Source organism: Hevea brasiliensis, chromosome 11 (genome assembly GCF_030052815.1).
Source record: "Hevea brasiliensis isolate MT/VB/25A 57/8 chromosome 11, ASM3005281v1, whole genome shotgun sequence".
In the NCBI taxonomy this organism is placed as follows: domain Eukaryota; kingdom Viridiplantae; phylum Streptophyta; class Magnoliopsida; order Malpighiales; family Euphorbiaceae; genus Hevea; species Hevea brasiliensis.
In genome coordinates this window covers 24,636,561-24,652,373 of record NC_079503.1, presented here as the reverse complement: position 1 = coordinate 24,652,373, position 15,813 = coordinate 24,636,561, and the positions used below count along the sequence as shown (strand labels likewise).

General features: G+C 34.2%; 1 non-coding gene across 1 annotated transcript; it reads left to right on the top strand.

The window, feature by feature from the left end:
• Nucleotides 1-13,192: 13,192 nt before the first annotated feature.
• On the top strand, nucleotides 13,193-13,299 carry LOC131170754 (small nucleolar RNA R71). Its single transcript, XR_009141522.1, has one exon. It is a non-coding gene; the product is annotated as a small nucleolar RNA R71 (small nucleolar RNA).
• The last annotated feature ends 2,514 nt before the right edge of the window (nucleotides 13,300-15,813 follow it).

Sequence of the window (15,813 nt, the reverse complement as noted above, 5' to 3'; positions counted from 1 at the left end):
GCCTTAGTAGAACTAGGATTGTAGTATTTTCCATATGGTGCAATTGACTTTCAAAAGTAGGAGGGCCATAAATAGTCCTTTATCACTCAATCACTTTTGCACCATCATTACAAAAACCAAATAAAGCATTCACTTGAGCAGTGTCAAGTTCTCTATCCTAACCCAAACACCTAAAGGAAATGTTGTCCCTATGATTATTGTTTGTGGGCTGGAATCCAATTACAGTGAGCTTAAAAATTCAAATGTCAACTCCTTAGAAGCAGGTTCTTGAATCTTAGCAAAATCATTCCAACCTATATTTTCCAAATATTCACTAACAGATTCATAAAGCCCTATCTCCCTGAGACTGTGTTCATCAATGTACTTAGTGGCTAGAATTTTCTTTTTAGCAAGTGTCTCATAATTTTTCCTCATTTCAAAGTCTCTAAAATTCCATGGGTAAGATGAGTTTACCTGATTGCCAGATTGAGGGATAACTAGAGCATTTTGAGACACTATTGGTGAATGATGCAGAGGTGATTGAACCCTAGTTAGAGCGGAAGAGACCTGCGGTGAGATAGGACTTTGGGCAACAGAGCGGTTTTTTCACTAACAGGTCATGGGGAAACAACCCTAGGCTGTTTCGGTGGAGCAAAGGAGCTAAAAACTGATTTCTTTCTTTTTCATGTCTCATACACAGCTAAAGGGGCAGATTTTGTGTGTTTTTGGGAGGGAGGTGTGGCATCTTGGGTTCCATTATTGGGATTAGGGGTGGAATGAGAGGATTGGCAAAGGGGAGATTTAGGGTTCGTATCGGGACTTTGGGGATTTGGGGCCGAAATGGGTGTTTCAGGTTGAGCATTGGGTGGTGTAGGATTTGGTGTTGGGGTTGAAGAGTTATTATTAGTAGCCATTTTTATGGCTTACAACTTAGGTATGTGGGATGAAGGCTATTTGGTGCGCACCATGAAGGAACAGTGAAGATTTTTGAGTCGTACGGTTGATGAGATGAAAATGGAATGAGATGACAAGGGTAAAGGTTTAAGTGGTGACATACCTAGGGTCCGACATGAGGCATGTTAGGAATGGTTAGGGGGGGGGGGGGGGGGAGGGGTGACATACCCTGTGTGATTTGGTGAAAGATAAATAACAAGAGGCATGTTGGAATAAAAGGGAAAAGTTACATGCCCTGTGTGATTGTACATGAGGTTCTACATGAGGCATGTGATACCCCTTAAAACTCTCAGCAGGTTTTACATTTTTAGCAATTTAAAGTGCTAAGAACATGTTTTAGAGGTGACACTACCCCCAGCATGAAGGAACGGAAGCGTGAAAAACACAAGTTTATACCATTGAATTCAAAAATTTTCACCTAGGGTCACATGCATCATGCAAGATTTATTTTTATCTATTTGATTTCAATAATAAAGAACATATTAAAACTCTTTTAATATGTTTTTGGATCTTTATTTGCCATTTAAGATTTTAAAATTAATCAGATTAATTTTAGAACCCTAGATTAAATCAAGAACGATTACACTAACCTCTTGATGCACTGTAGCGTGTCTGCGCCTTTGAGATTCGTCTTCAGGACATCAGATGTTGTCCCTCTAGCTTGTCCACAATAAGAACACCTATAGTAGCCCTTGAACAGCTTCTAAAGCTCTTTCTATTAATTAGAAATTCAAGTTCTGCCATTTAAGAGATTAGAGATGTAAATAGGACACTAGAAACAATTTCTAGTGTTCTTAATTCAAGAGATTGATGGCTAATCTCTTTGAATTGATGAGAGATGAAGAAGAATAGATGAAAAGCCTCAAAGTGGCGTGACAAAGGAGAGGAGTGGCTGCTGGTTGCTTTTTCTTTTCATAACAACACTTAAATAGCTAGGTTAACACATTAAACCCATGCCACATGTCACCCTTTGATTAGCTCTAGGTTTAAGTGACCCAATCACATTGTGCCAAGTGTCAAACCTATATTTAATCTTGATTTTAATCATCTTACATGATTAAAAAAAATTTGGCAAGCTTATGTGTAATCCCATATGTCACCATCTCATGATGCCACGTGTCACACTGTGAAATGACCAAAATGCCCATGTGTCTTAATTTTGAGTTCTCAACCCAAAATAATTATTTCTTTTCTTCTAATTAATTTATATAAAATATAAATTAATTAATTAATCTCCATTAATTAATTTCTCATTAATTAAATTTATATTTAAACACTTTAAATACAAATTTAATCTATACTACACATCCAATAATCTAGATTTGGTTTCAAGTCATGCTAGGGACTTTGCAATTTAATTGCAAACCAAACCTATTTAATTAATCAATTAAACTCTTTAATTAATTAATTAAATCATATTTAAATAGGTGATAACTTGTGTATGTGTGTGACTTACTAGGCTCATCACTAATTGGCAATGAGACATGATATCAACTCTTAATATCATCAGAACTCTTTCTTACCATAAATGATTTCTCTAAATCATTTTATGCACCTCATAGACCATGGTAAACACCTAGCATAGCATGCCATGGCCACCCAATTAGCAATAAGGTTTACCTTAAATGAACCTATAATCATATGTTACCATGCACTAGAATCTCTCTGTTACAAAATCCCAACTCAATCTGGAGTAATGGTTTATGTCAAACTCCATTTGCTATGAATATTATGTTCTCTTTTAATTCCAGTTCTTGATTCAAAAGAATTTCTCATCAGAAACTCTTTTCTGAATAAATCTATCTGTCCTAGCCAGGAACTTGAAACATTAAGAACAATTAAATGAACGTAGGATTTTATCTCTATTTACTTAGAGGAACAGATTCCATCTTGATCAACACCTACCTCCATATATAACTAGTAGGAGCCAACAGATGCCCATATACCCATACACAGTACAAGTATGAAAGCAGTATCAAACTCAAACTACCTATATGCAAGATAACTGTGCTATCTCAGGTCTAAAGATTATATGCACTGATATGATTTATGACAAAACATTGGCAAGAGTAAACTCCATGTGCTTGTCATAAGTGTCACTGGTTTGGCCTACTTATCATTTATAAGTGCCTATCATGTTTGTTATATGGCATGAGACTCACCATTCCATCTTATTTATATCTCATATAAATAACTTGAGAACAAACATGAATACAATCTTTCTGGATAAGTAATGTCCTTATTATGAAGTATCCTCGATTGTGAACCTATTTATGATACTTTGTGCTAGAAATGTTGTCACTCATATTCTTAACAACTTAAGAATAATATTTCTAACAAAATATCAATGGACCTTTTCTATTAAACATAAATATATTATGTAAACAGAAAAGTGGAAATGCCTTTTATTGATAAAAATATGTACAAGATACATACTAAATGATATGCTCTAGGGCATACTACTAACAATCTCCCACTAGCACTAGAGCCATTCATTACAAAATCTTAGACCTATCTTCTCAAGATGTCGGTCTAACTGAGTTTGTGACATAGGCTTAGTGAATGGATCAGCTGGATTTTCAGCTGATGCTATTTTCTGCAAGGCTACATCGCCTCGCCCAACTATTTCTCTGATAATGTGGTAGCGCCTTTCTATGTGTTTGGATTTCTGGTGAGACCTTGGTTCTTTAGCCTGTATGACTGCTCCATTATTGTCACAGTGTAGTGGAACTGCTGACTCAATGGAAGGAACTACTGTAAGTTCTGTCACGAACTTCTTTATCCAAACAGCTTCCTTTGCAGCATCTGATGCAGCAATATACTCAGCCTCTGTAGTGGAATCTGCAGTCGTGCTCTATTAGGAACTCTTCCAACTGACTGCACCTCCATTACAAATGAACACATATCTAGAGGTAGACTTTCTATCATCGATATCTGATTGGAAATCAGAATTAGTATAACCATCCAATTACAAGTCTCCACCTCCATAAATTAAGAATAAATCCTTAGTTCTTCTCAAGTACTTAAGGATATTCTTGACAGCTATCCAGTGTTCCAAACCTGGATTGGATTGATACCTGCTAGTCAAACTAACAGCATATGCGATATCCATCCTAGTACACAACATTGCATACATTAAACTTCCAATAGCTGAAGCATATGGAATCCTGGCCATCTTATCTCTTTCTTCAGGTGTCTTTGGAGACATCTCTTTAGAAAGGTGGATACCATGTCTCACTGGTAACAATCCTCTCTTGGAATCAAGCATGTTAAACCTCTTTAACACCTTTTCCAAGTACAGACTTTGAGATAAACCAATTATTCTTTTCGCTCTATCTCTATAGATGCGAATCCCAAGAATATAGGTTCCCTAAGTCTTTTATGGAGAATGTATTTGACAACCATACCTTTATAGTCGTCAACATACCTGTGTCATTACCCATCAACATTATGTCATCCACATATAAGACAAGGAAAGTGATAGCACTGTCACTAACCTTCTTATATACACATGGCTCATCTTCATTTTTGATAAAACCAAAGGATTTAATGGCTTCATCAAAACGGATGTTCCAACTCCTCGAAGCTTGTTTCAACCCATAAATGGATCGCTTTAGCTTGCATACCTTGGAACCATCTTGGGATTCAAAACCCCTAGGTTGTTCCATGAAAATGTTTTCTTCAATGTATCCATTGAGAAAAGCTGTTTTGACATCCATCTGCCAAATCTCATAATCATAGTATGCAGCTATTGCTAATAAAATCCTAATTGATTAAAGCATGGCAACAGGCGAGAAAGTCTCCTCATAGTCGATTCCTTGCCTTTGGCGAAACCTTTTCGCTACTAGCCTTGTTTTATAGGTCTCTACCTTTCCATCAGAACCAATTTTCTTCTTGAAAACCCATTTGTTCCCTATAGGTACAATACCTTCAGGTGGGTCAATAAGATCCCAAACTTGATTCTTATACATGGAATTAATCTCGGATTTCATAGCATCAATCCATTTTGAAGAGTCTATATCTGATATAGGTTCTTCATAAGTAAGTGGATCATCTCCATGATCTACTTCTTCATGAGTAGACAACTCTTGTTCTTCTTCATGAAGAAAACCATATCTCACTGGTGGGTGAGATACCCTGGTTGTTCTACGAGGAATAGCTGTAGATGTTTCATCAACGGGTATAGGTTGACTAGATGGATCTATATCCATCGGATCTGTTGGTTAATCAGAATTCTCCAATTCTAACTCTATTTGCCTTTCTTTGCCTCCTTCTTGAACAAACTGTTGTTCAAGAAATATAGCATCTCTACTTATCACAACCTTTTGTGAAGTAGGTAAATAAAAATAATATCCAAAACTATCTTTTGGATATCCAACAAATCGACCTTTTTTTGATCTGGTCTCCAATTTATCAGTGTTTAGCTTTTTGATATAGGCTGGACAACCCCAAATCTTAACATGCTTAAGACTTGGTTTTCTTCCATGCCATATCCCCAGCATGAAGGAACGGAAGCGTGAAAAACACAAGTTTATACCATTGAATTCAAAAATTTTCACCTAGGGTCACATGCATCATGCAAGATTTATTTTTATCTATTTGATTTCAATGATAAACAATATATTAAAACTCTTTTAATATGTTTTTGGATCTGTATTTGCCATTTAAGATTTTAAAATTAATCAGATTAATTTTAGAACCCTAGATTAAATCAAGAACGATTACACTAACCTCTCGATGCAATCGCAATGCGTGCGCGCTTTGATATTCGTCTTCAGGACACCAGATGTTGTCCCTCTAGCTTGTCCACACCAAGAACACCTATGGCAGCCCTTGAATAGATTCTAAAGATCTTTCTATTAATTAGAAATTCAAGTTCTGCCATTTAAGAGATCAGAGATGTAAATAGGACACTAGAAACAATTTCTAGTGTTCTTAATTCAAGAGATTGATGGCTAATCTCTTTGAATTGATGAGAGATGAAGAAGAATAGATGAAAAGCCTCAAAGTGGCGTGACAAAGGAGAGGAGTGGCTGCTGGTTGCTTTTTCTTTTCATAACAACACTTAAATAGCTAGGTTAACACATTAAACCCATGCCACATGTCACCCTTTGATTAGCTCTAGGTTTAAGTGACCCAATCACATTGTGCCAAGTGTCAAACCTATATTTAATCTTGATTTTAATCATCTTACATGATTAAAAAAAAATTGGCAAGCTTATGTGTAATCCCATATGCCACCATCTCATGATGCCACGTGTTACACTGTGAAATGACCAAAATGCCCTTGTGTCTTAATTTTGAGTTCTCAACCCAAAATAATTTTTTCTCTTCTTCTAATTAATTTATATAAAATATAAATTAATTAATTAATCTCTATTAATTAATTTCTCATTAATTAAATTCATATTTAAACACTTTAAATATAAATTTAATCTATACTACACATCTAATAATCTAGATTTGGTTTCAAGTCATGCTAGGGACTTTGCAATTTAATTACAATCCAAACCTATTTAATTAATCAATTAAACTCTTTAATTAATTAATTAAAACATATTTAAATAGGTGATAACTTGTATATGTGTGTGACTTACTAGGCTCATCATTAATTGGCAATGAGATATGATATCAACTCTTAATATCATCAGAACTCTTTCTTACCATAAATGATTTCTCTAAATCATTTTATGCACCTCATAGACCATGGTTAACACCTAGCATAGCATGCCATGGCCACCCAATTAGCAATAAGGTTTACCTTAAATAAACTTATAATCATATGTTACCATGCACTAGAATCTCTCTGTTACAAAATCCCAACTCAATCTGGAGTCATGGTTTATGTCAAACTCCATTTGCTATGAATATTAAGTTCTCTTTTAATTCTAGTTCTTAATTAAAAAGATTTTCTCATCAGAAACTCTTTTCTGAATAAATCTATCTGTCCTAGCCAGGAACTTGAAACATCAAGAACAATTAAATGAACATAGGATTTTATCTCTATTTACTTAGAGGAACAGATTCCATCTTGATCAACACTTACCTCCATATATAACTAGTAGGAGCCAACAGATGCCCATCTACCCATACACAGTACAAGTATGAAAGCAGTATCAAACTCAAACTACCTATATACAAGATAACTGTACTATCTCAGGTCTAAAGATTATATGCACTGATATGATTTATGACAAAACATTGACAAGAGTAAACTCCATGTGCTTGTCATAAGTGTCATTGGTTCGGCCTACTTATCATTTATAAGTGCCTATCATGTTTGTTATATGGCATGAGACTCACCATTCCATCTTATTTATATCTCATATAAATAACTTGGGAACAAACATGAATACAATCTTTCTGGATAAGTCATGTCCTTATTTTGAAGTATCCTCGATTGTGAACCTATTTATGATACTTTGTGTTAGAAATATTATCACTCATATTCTTAACAACTTAAGAATAATATTTCTAACAAAATATCAATGGACCTTTTCTATTACACATAAATATATTATGTAAACGGAAAAGTGGAAATGCCTTTTATTAATAAAAATATGTACAAGATACATACTAAATGATATGCTCTAGGGCATACTACTAACGCAGCATACATCATGTTGAACCTAGTGCTAAATAACCTGATATACAACCCAAAAATGTGATCCTAAACACACTAAAACCAAACCCAAAACACAATTTGCACAAAAATTTCACTCAAAATCCAATTGAAACCCCATTAATCACTAAGAACAATTAAAATCCATCAACCCACCAAACACAAACTAAAACATTATTCAAGTAATATTCACAATAACAATCATACCATAAGGAATAACACCCAAATTCAACCCCAAACTTATCATTAAAAATTTATGAACAAGGAATAAAATTCTGCTGCAGACATTATTCACATTACTAAATTTCTGCAGAATTATATCATGAAATTTCACAAAATATCCAATAGCAAATATGTCAATCTCAGTGCAATACATCAAAATTAGTTCCCCAAAAAGTAAAATCAAAAGGATGTTACTATTGATTACTATGAAAGTTCCTATATTTCTCACTAATTTCCTCAAAATGCTGCAACAAAAATGGCCTTTCACTCCACCATGTTGTTGTAATCAGACATAAAGCTCAAATTAGTTTAGATTTGACTTTGTTAAGAACAATATGCATCATGGAAGACAAATATAAGGTTCAACAACTTCCCAAACACTTATTTCTTTAATTCAGCATACACATTTGCTTTAAAAAAAAAATCTCCATTAACCTACAGAAAGAAATTTTAATGTCAAATTTGAGTTCAATGGGGTATAAAATAAAATAAAATAAAATAAAAATTAAGTATAAGGAAAAATTTTGGGGCACCTCCCAAAGAGCGCTAATTTTAGGTCATTAGCTTGACCCTCCTTAATTTAGTGAATTGGTGGATGATCAAGGAAATAACTTGTTCCCTTTTCAATGAGCTGGCCTATGATATAAATCTTGAGCCTTTAACCATTAACTTTAAAATCCCCATAATTTTCACTCCAAATATCCACAGCTCTATGGGGATAAACTTTGACAACCTTGAAAGGACTAGACCATTTTGATTTCAACTTCCCAGGAAAGAGTCTAAGTTTAGAATTACACAATAGGACCAGGTCACCCTCTTTAAACTCCTTTCTTTTAATATACTTTTCATGCCAAAATCTAGTCATTTCCTTAAAAATCCTAGTATTCTCATATGCATCCAACCTTATCTTTTTAAGTTCATTTAATTGAAGCAATCTTTTCTCTCTAGCACTTTTTAAATCAAAATTCAATGTTCGGGTTGCCCAATATGCTTTATGTTCCAATTCAACTGGCAAATGACATGATTTCCCATAGACTAGGTTAAAAGGTGTAGTACCAATTGGTGTCTTATAAGCTATCCTATATGCCCATAATGCATCATCTAGCCTCAATGACCAATCCTTCCTTGAATGATTAACTATTTTTTCCAAAATTCTCTTCAATTCCCTATTAGATACTTCAACTTGCCCACTGGTCTAAGGATGGTAAGGTGTAGCTACCTTATGAGTAACCCCATATTTCTTAAAAAGATTTTCAAACTATTTATTGCAGAAATGACATCCACCATCACTGATTATATCTCTTGGCGCTCCAAATCTAGTGAAAAAAAACTTCTTCAAAAATTTCACTACTACCCTTGCATTATTTGTAGGGGAAGCAATGGCCTCAACCCATTTTGACACATAATCCACACCTACCAAAATATATTTATTCCCAAAAGATAATGGGAATGGTCACATGAAATCTATGCCTCAAACATCAAATAACTCAATCTCCAAGATTACTTATTGTGGCATTTCATTTTTCTTTGAGATATTCCCCACTGTTTGACATCTATCACATCTCAAAATAAATTCTCTCACAATTTCGAACATGTGTGGCCAATAAAATCTAGCTTGAAGTACTTTAGCCACTATTTTATCCACACTGAAATGACCTCCATAGTCAGAAGAATGACAATGCTCTAAAATGTTTTCTATTTCCTCTTTAGGCATGCACCTTCTAACTAGGTCATCATTACATCTCTTAAATAATAATGGATCCTCCCATGTATAAAATTTAACATCATGCAAAAATTTCTTTTTCTGTTGATAGCTCAAATCTGGTGGGAAAACTCCACAGGTAATTGACAAAATCTGCAAACCATGGCAATGCAGCAATAATAACTAGTAATTGCTCATTCGAGAATAACTCATCAATTGGCAATTCCTTTTTATTTCCATCTTTACTCTCATACTTAATCCTTGATAGATGATCCGCTACAACATTTTTAGCTCCCTTTTTATCTTTATTTTGTAAATAAAACTCTTGTAGCAATAGAACCCATTTTATCAGTCTTGGTTTTGCTTCTTTTTTATTCATCAAATATCTTATGGTGGCATGGTCTGTATAGATAATCACTTTTGATCCAACCAGATATTATCTAAACTTTTCCACAGCAAATACTATAGCTAAATATTCTTTCTCAATGGTGGCATAATTTACTTGAGCATCATCTAAAGTTTTGCTGGCATAATAGATTACATAAGACCTCTTCTCTTTTTTCTGACCAAGTACAGCTCCCACAGCAAAGTCACTAGCATCACACATAACTTCAAATGGCAATGACCAAGCTGGAGGTTGCATAATAGGGGCTGTTGTTAGAGCTTCCTTCAACCTGTTAAAAGAATCAAAACAAGCTTGGTCAAAATTAAAAGGAACATCATAATTTAACAAATTTGTAGGAGGTTTAGCAACTTTTGAAAAATCCTTTATAAATCGCCTGTAGAAACCAGCATGCCCAAGAAAACTTCCAATTCCCTTCACTAAAGTTGGTGGAGGCATCTTTTCAATCACTTCTACTTTGGCCTTGTCCACTTCAATTCCTCTATGTGATATCAAATGTCCAAGAACAATGCCTTCTTGCACCATAAAATGACATTTCTCCCAATTTAGCACCAAATCTATTTCTTCACATCTTTTAAGCACTTTAGAGAGGTTAGATAGACAATTATCAAAAGAAAAACCATATACAAAAAAATCATCCATGGAAACTTCCATAATTTCCTCAATAAAATCAGAGAAAATGGCCATCATACATTGCTGAAAAGTAGTTGGTGCATTATATAAGCCAAAAGGCATTCTTCTATATGTAAATGTGCCATATGGACATGTGAATGTGGTTTTCTTTTGATCACTAGGATGTATTGGGATTTGAAAAAAACCAGAATACCCATCCAAATAACAAAAGTATGAATGTTTTGCTAACCTCTCTAAATTTGATCAATAAAAGGCAAAGGAAAATGGTCTTTCCTAATGGCACTGTTAAGCTTCCTATAATCTATGCACATCCTCTATCCTGTGATAATTCTAGTAGGTATCAACTCATTGTTTTCATTTTTCACAATGGTCACACCTCTTTTCTTGGGAAGTATATGATCTGAGCTAACCCAATTACTATCAGAAATAGGATAAATGATCCTAACTTCAAGCAATTTCAAGACTTTTTTCTTCACCACCTCTTTCATATTAGGATTCAACCTTCTTTGATGTTCTATGGTGGCTTTAAAATTATCTTTTAAAAGAATCCTATGCATGCATAAGGTAGGGCTTATACCCTTGATATCATCAATGGTGTAACCAATAACTTTCCTATGTGCTCTTAACTCTCTCAATAATTTTTCAACTTGTACATCACTCAAACTTGCACTAATAATGATAGGATAAGTTGAATTAGGTCCAAGAAAAGCATACCTTAATGTAGATGGAAGTGGTATAAGGTCTACCTATGGTGCTTCCTTCTCATCTAGCAAAGGTGGTTGTGCAATTTCATGTTTTAACTCTTCAACTCGCAAAACTTGATTTCTTACGACTTTTTGAGTAGCTTCCAAAATTTGACCAAAAACTGTAACCTCAGGATTTTCATCCTTTGTTGTTTTACTATGTACCAAACAATTCTCCAAAGGGTCCTCTAGATATCTTTTCCTAAATTCTTCTTCCACAATCTCATCAATAACATCCACATTTAAACAAGGGTCAACTTCATGATGTTTCTTTAAAGCTTGATTTAAATTAAATTCCACCTCCCTTTCTCCAACTTTTAATGTTAGTCTACCATTCTTCACATCAGTTATAGCCCCGGCTATGACTAAAAATGGCCTTCATAAAATGATGGGTATATGAATATCCTCTTCCATTTTAAGAACCACAAAATTCACAAGAATGAAAATTTTCCCAACTTTTAAAGGTGCATTCTCCAAAATTCCTACTGGATATTTGATAGATCTATCAGCTAGTTGCAAAGAAATGGTTGTTGGCTTTAATTCTCCAACCTTCAACTTTTCATAAATAAAGAGTGGCATCAAACTTACACTAGCTCTAAGATCACACAATGCTTTATCAATACTAGTGTCCCCAATATGACAAGCAATAGAGAAACGTCCTGGATCCTTCAATTTCGGTGGGAGCTTATTCAGCAAGAGAGCACTACACTCCTCTATTAATGCCATAGTTTCATAATCTTCTAGTCTCCTCTTGTTTGACAAAATTTCTTTCAAGAACTTAGCATATGAGGGCATTTGAGAAATTGCATCTATAAATGGAATGTTGATGTATAATTTCTTCAAAACTTCCAAAAATTTCCCAAACTGCTTATCTAGCTTTGCTTTTTGAAACCTCTAAGGATGTGGCAATGGTGGCTTGTATGGTGGTGGAGGCACATACTTTTCTTCTTTTTCTTTTTCAACTTCCTTCTTTTTGTTTGCTTCCTCATTAACTTCATCATGATTTGAAGTAGATTCATTCTTGTCTTCATCTTCTTTCTTCTTTTCCTCTTCTATCACATCTTCCTTTTTATCTCCCACATTTTTTCCACTCTTTAGGATCGCTGCCTTGCAATGTTCTCTGGGATTCTCTTGTTGACTTGGAAGTTTTCCTTGTGCTTTACTGGAAGAGCTTGCTTGTTGAGTTATTTGGTTTTCTAACATCCTATTATGAGTGGCAAGCTAGTCTATGCTTGAAGCTAATTGTTGAATCATTTCTCCTTGTTTTTGTTGAGCAGTTAAGAAATTCTCCATTATAGACTTCAAAATTGAATCTTGGTCTGAAGACTGAACTGGTGGTTGTGGAACAAGTGCATTTTGATTCCTTTGTGGTGGAAATCTAGGTGGTACTCTGTTTTGCTAAAAATTCTACTATTGTTGCTGGGAATTAGAAGGTTGTTGATAATTCTGCTGCTGCTGTCCTTATCAACCTCCCCAAGAAAAGTTAGGGTGATTCCTCCATGCTGGATTATATGTAGCCGAAAAAGGATTACTAACTGGTTTTTTATTATAATTCCCAACAAAATCAACTTGCTTATTTCCAAATGCTTTCCCATAAGAAGGAAAATCATTAATACAATGCATATTCCCACACCAACATCTTCTGTATGACTAGATCCTTCAATTAAAGAATCAACCTTCATGCCTAACTTATCCATTTTTCTCATTAAAGCATCAAATTTGGCATTGAACATACTCATGGCATCTAACTCATATACACCAGCTGATGGCTTTTTCATTTCATTTCTTTCACAGCTCCATTGATAATTATTGTAAGCAATTTTATCCAATGCTGAATAAGCTTCATAAGATCACCTCCTGAAGATGCATCAATTATACTTCTAATTGCTGAAGAAACACCATTGTAGAAATGTTGAACTAGCATCCATTTAGGGATTCCATGATGTGGACATCTCCTTTGAAGATCCTTGTATCTCTCCTAAGCTTCATAGAGACTCCCATCACCCCTTGATCTGAAAGAAGTTAATTCATTTCTCAATTTTGCAGTCTTGCTAGGAGGAAAGTATTGAGCCAAGAAAGCTTATGACAACTCATCCCAAGTAGTTATTGAACCCAGAGGTAATGAATGCAACCACTCCCTAGCACGATCCTTCAAAGAAAAAGGAAATAATGTCAACCGGATGGCATCATCTGACACTCCATTTATCTTTAGCACGTCACTAATTTTAAGAAAATGTGCAAGGTGCACATGTGGACTCTCAGTAGGACCTCCCCCAAACTATGATTATTGAACCATTTGACAAAGTGAGGGCTTCAACTCAAAGTTGTTTGCTTCCACTCTAGGCCTTGTAATACTTAGTTAAAAATCTTCAAAACTAGGAAAAGCATGATCCTTAATTGATCTGTTGTTGTTGTTTGACATAGCTTCTATCACTTGTTGCTCTTGTTATTGTTCTTCCTGTCTTTGAATTCTGAGTTCAGCTTTTCTTCTTTTAGACTCTACTCCTAAAGCTTTAGCAGTCTTTTCAATCTTAGGATCAAAAATTAAATCAATTTCTGCACTTTTTATCCTTCTCATATAAAAGATATGTACCTAAAAAATCAAAACAAGAAAATATCAAAGTAAAATGATAAAGAAAAGAAATTAAAATAAAAAATAAAATGCCCAAATTAACAAAGCAATCAATCGTCTAATATCAAACAATAACAAATCTCTAGCAACAGCGCCAAAAACTTGTTTGTGTACTCCTTAAGTATACGGGTCGTTCAAGTAGTAAAGAAAAGATATCATCCCACAGAGATTTGTTGTTTGAGTACCAAACTATAAAAGTCACGATTATTTGGGTATATCGATAATGTTTACCAAAAGTAAAGTAAGAGATGTAGCAAAATAAATTGGGAAAGTAAGGAAATTATAATGAATTAAGCAACTAAAATTCTAAGCACTATACTAATTTACTAAAATTTCAGCAAGTAATTAAAGATTTAATTAATTAATGGTAAAAATTGATTCCAGAGCTGAGGTTCATGAAGTAAATTGCATTGGGATTTGGATAGGCTAAGCCAAGATTAAGGGAAATACAAGTTTGAAGGAAGTTGATTCTAATTTCCTTTAATTTCTCTTTCAAGCAAACTAAAGAGTGTTTTAAAGGAAACTAAACCCCATTCTCATGTGATGTTTAATTACCCAAAACTCTTTAAGCATTTTAATCAACTTGAAATTCCTCTTAACCCACTAGTTTATTTCTAACACTAGGAGATTAAGTTCATTATCCTGATTATCTATCAAAGATTTTCACCTCTCGGTCCTTCAATCTAAGATTAAGAACAAAACCCAAAGGGTAACAACAATGGGTATGTAAATAAGTACACAAGATAAGAATCAAAACCCATATATACTAAAATCTTGTTAAAACCAATCCAAATCCACAAATAAAACTTAAATCATTACACTAAACTTTGAAATCTTAGGTATCTACTCACTCATGCTTGTATTTATAAGTAGTAAATATGAAATAAAGCAAGAAAACATGAAAATAAGACTAAAAATAAAAGAACCCAGAAGAAGAAAATCTAAATCTTTGAAAATGGAAGCTGGAAAACATCACTCTGTAGGTGTTCTTCCTCAAAAAATGGCGTGATTCCCTCTTTCCTTTCTCTTTTGATTTTTCTCTCTCTTTCTCCTTTTGGAAAAAATGAGAATATGATGCTTATATATTCCCTCAAACTTTGCCCTAAAAATGGTCTCCAAAGGGATAAAGACAAAAGGTGTAAAAGGTGTGAAAAGAGAAAATTTTTCCATGTCAGTAAATCTGTCAGTGCCATCCCACATGCATCATGTTGATTTAAGTTATTTTCCACATGCCTCATGTTGATTCGGAGGAGGAACCTTTAGATTCTGCACGACTAGCTACACGGGGCATGTTGAAGTCCATGACACTTTTGGCAGATTTTGTTCTAAAATCTCTATCTGCACGACCTGCTACACGGGGCATGTTAAAGCCCTTGAAACATTCGACATGTTTTGTTCCAAAAATCTTTGTCTACACGATCCAGTGTTGAATTTGCATGCATCATATGGATTCCTGTTGGCTGACTCTTTTCATCACACAACCTTTAGCATGGGGCATGTTGAAGACTTTGAAAATCTCGGCTGGTCTTCTTCCTTAGGCAAATTTTCTTCATTTTTCACACTACTTTAAGCTTCCAAATCACTTTAAATTTCTTCTATATGGACCTTTTTGCCTTTAAACCTTATTAAGACCTATAAAAAACATTAAAATTCCAAAAATCAAATATAATCAAACTAAAATTAACAAATTAACTAAAATAAGCATTAAAAGTATAAAATTACTAAGCTAAAAAGGGCAAAATGGATGCAAAACTACCCTAAAATACCCATATAAAATGGGTTTATCACCAGCCTCTTTTTTATTTACATTCTTTCTTTTTATTTTGTCTTGTGACCAAACTAACTTTTGGCAACTAACACATCCTCCTAAAACCTTATATATTTTTTTGATTTGTCTTTTCTTTTCTTTTCAATTCTCATTTA